This window comes from Chelonoidis abingdonii, chromosome 7 (genome assembly GCF_003597395.2).
Source record: "Chelonoidis abingdonii isolate Lonesome George chromosome 7, CheloAbing_2.0, whole genome shotgun sequence".
Lineage (NCBI taxonomy): Eukaryota > Metazoa > Chordata > Testudines > Testudinidae > Chelonoidis > Chelonoidis abingdonii.
Genome location: NC_133775.1, coordinates 30672345 through 30676476, shown reverse-complemented (window position 1 = coordinate 30676476; position 4132 = coordinate 30672345).

The following is a 4132-nucleotide window of genomic DNA, read 5'->3' as shown; positions in this document are numbered from 1 at the left end:
CTAACTTGATTCTGGTTTCTCACACCACCATGGAACTGTTGCACAGAAAAAGCATCTTTTCAAAACAAAAATGAATTAAAGATTAAATCATTATGAAACTGTGGAAGAATTTTAAAGCAAATTGTTGGTTATATCTTAAAGAATCTCAGGAAGAAAAAGACTTCCTCCTAAGAAGGAGAAATGGCATTTAAAAAAAAAAAAGACTATGATGACTTTGCTAAAGTATTTAATTTTTTAAAATATTGGTTGGTGCTTTCTTGTATATTACCCTGGAACTGAGAACTATATATCTAAACATAAAATTCTTCAGGATCTTTGGTATTCTTAATAATCTATTTAACAACACTGTACAGGACATCCTAAGGAAAGCTGGAGACATACAGTAGTAAGGAGCAATACTGGCTAATGCTCCCAAATGTGCAATAGCTTGTGTATGAGAGTGAATTACGCCACAGTACAAGAAGTTGTCTTTTCTTAAACACTAAGTTCTATTATAGTCCTTTTGGACACATACATCTTAACAGATGGTACACTACCTCTTAACGTGTTTCCTGTTTATACTTCTGGTGCTCTTTATAACACAAGGTGCTTGTGGCTTTAGTAGACATTATTTGATTCCCTTTGTCTCTTGCAGACTGTATGTGCTGGTTACATCAAGATATGTTTCTGTTGTAAAAGTACTTATCTAAATTGTTTGGTCACATACTTCATTACAGGTAAAAACATTATTTATGTGAAATTTTTGATTAAAATGTTTTTGTTTATTCTTGTGGAAGTGGTATACCAGATAGCACATTGTATATGGTGCTTATAGGCAGGACAACTAATTGTTAGCCATTGTAAAGATTGTTGTAGAAAAGCTACTTACAATAGTTTTGGGGTTTAGTTTCTGGACTGCAGTTAACTATTTTAAACACCCAATAGCATCTAAGATGATGTATTGTGTATATATTTTGTAACTTGTTGAAAATGTTAATACAGCATCTGTTCTGAATGGCTGCTAAGTTATAATCATAATTATTTCAGCAACTTAGAAATTCCATTTGTTTGCAATATTACTAGACAGTTTCACACTTTTATTTTATTGAATCTAAAAGTATTTGACCCTCAGTTGTTGAACAAAATACACTTTTAACATTAAGACAAAACATGTACTCTAAAAGGTTTTGCAAACTGCTTGCCTATATCTGTTGTCAAAGCAGTGTTTGTACAGTAATATAGAGCAAGACTATACCTCGTATTTGGGGGGAGGAAGAGTGTTCAAACAGCAATTCATTTAAATCATCTTTATCCATAATAAGTCATGCTTACTCATCTATAATAAAATGTGCTTCAAAAATAACTGTTTATCTTTTATTATTTTGATTCCCTTTCCTTGTACTGTTCATTTTCAGCAACCATGAAAAGAGTACAGAGTCTCTTGTTTGATAAATATTTGTATTAGGAAGGGAAACAAATGCATATTTGTGGCATTACAGGATATTGCACAAATGACATAGAACATTTCCTTATACAAGACAAATGTGCAGAATCTCCAATTTTAAATCTGAGGCTGAAGTAGCATTTTTCCTCAAATTATGGATTTCTTTAAAGTGTGCATATTCTTTGAGTAATCTAAAGAAGCAAATCAAGATATAGAATGATCAATTAAGGGGAAAAAGAGAAAAGAAGAGATTAGTTCAGAGAAGATTTGTCATTGTCATTTCAGCATTTAAAGGCAATATTATGACAGTTAACGATTTCACATGTGCTCTTAGTTTGACTTTCCCTGAGATCATGTTACTTCCATTTGTTTTTGTAAGAATGCAGTCTTTTATAACATGCTGTGGCTTTTTTATCCCTTTATCAACCTTATTCTCATTTTCACTTACTTTTTTAATGTTTAATGCATTTTTAATGCTTGTATCTCATAAGGACAGTGCTGTGTTAAAAAACAAGCATCTTTAAATGGTAAGAAGTTTTGTATATGTGTATATTCTTTAAATTGGCATATATATGCATTCCTGAATTTTATAGCTAATGCTCTAAAATGGTTATTCCGCATCAATAAAATTGGAGGGGGAGAGAGTGGGAAACCCTAATGAGCCACTTCAGTGGCCCATCCTACACAATTCAATTCAAATAAGAAGATTAAATCTCTACTTCTTTTGATGATAATACTTCAAATTGCTCTAGGCAACACAGAATCAGTTCAGCCAAGCGACTATGAACCCCTCCTCCCCAAACATCATTAAAATAAAGGAATGTGTAATAGTTTGAAGTTTTCATGTTTTGTGCCAAAAATATTGTGATGGGGCAAGGCCAGATGGCTACAGTAAAGTACTGAGGAACAGGTACGTTAGCCCCAGGCTAAACAAATCCCTAGGACCATGGTAACCAAATGGCAGTTGCTCCAGGTTAATCAAGGCACCTGGAGCCAATTAAGATCTTTCTAGAAGGCAGTAGAGATAGCTACTTTAATTAGAACACCTGCAGCCAATCAAGGCAGGCTAATCAGGGCACCTGGGTTTAAAAAGGAGCTCACTCCAGTCAGGCAGAGAGGAGTCAGAGGAGAAGGAGCATGTGTGAGGAGCTGGGAGCAAGAAGGCAAGGAACTGAGAGTGAGAGAATGTACTGTTGGAGGATTGAGGAGGACAAGCGTTATCAGACACCAGGAGGAAGGTCTTGTGGTGAAGATAAAGAAGGTGTTTGGTGGAGGCCATGGGGAAGTAGCCCAGGGAGTTGTAGCTATCATGCAGCTGTTACAGGAGGCACTATAGACAGCTGCGGTCCACAGGGCCCTGGGCTGGAACCCGGAGTAGAGGGTGGGCCCGGGTTCCCCCCAAACCTCCCAACTCCTGATCAGATACAGGAGGAGCTGACTCAGACTGTGGGTTCCACAAGAAGGGAAGATCACTGAGGTGAACAAATCTGCCAATAAGCGCAGGACCCACCAAGGTGGAGGAGGAACTTTGTCACATCTTCAATACATATCTAACAATATAAAAAGCCAGACAGAATCTCTACTTCAGTGGGTCTCAAACTTTTGTACTGGTGACCCCTTTCACATAGCAAGCCTCTGAGTGTGATGCCCCCCAATAAATATATTTAAAAGTATTTTTAATCTAACACCATTATAAATGCTGGAGGCAGAGTGGGATTTGGGGTGGAGGCTGACAGCTCACGATTCCCCATGTAATAACCTTGCAACCTCCTGAGGGGTTGTGAACCCCTGAGGGGTCCCAACCCCCAATTCGAGAACCCCTGCTCTACTTTGTTTTAAGCTTTGCTAAGCAACTTACCAGCAGAGGTGGCGCCTCTGATTCCTTGTGTTACGTAAAGTATTGCCTGTCTTGACTGAGTCAGCAGTGACTGGCTGACCTAATAGATCTGTTCTGTCTCTAACACTTGTAACCTAACCTAACAAACAGTATATGAGAAACGCTAAACATTTAAAGTCCAGTACTACTCTGAAAAGTAGCTGTGAAAATGGCATTGTGGAGCTCTAGCTGATTTTTGTATCACATTTGTTCATTTACAAACAAGAAGAGGGCTTCTCTGTCACCTGTACAAACCCAAACAAGTCTGGTTTTGCACACTCCACTCTGCTGCAGCCTGAATTTTCAAAGTCAAGCTGGATAGTTTCTGACCTATCACCTCTAGTAATAGAGATTCTATAGGCCAACAGCTGCTGTAAGTTACACATACGCAACCCTATTGTCCTCACATTCTATCCTTAGCTACACCTCTGCAAATGTAGGAAACAATCAGACCTAAAATAATACCCATTTAATAGGTTTAAATAATACCTATAACCAAATGCGCTTCTCTTCATGAGGTGACATCAGAGGGGGAAAAAAATATAGTATGTATCTTGTGAGGGGTACATGCCACCTCATCAACATGAAAAAGAAATCAGCCTAACTGTTTAGGCAAAGGATTTGTTGCAAATGGAGACCCAACCCTTGCAGATCTCCACACAGATTTGGAAATCTTTACACAACCACCATCAACCTACTCTGGAGGCCGCCAGACAACTCTCCAATACCAAATTCTACAGGCCACTTCCCTCAGATCCCACTGAGGAATACACTAAGGAACTGCACCATCTACTCAGGACACTCCCTACACTAACACCGGAACAAATCAGCAT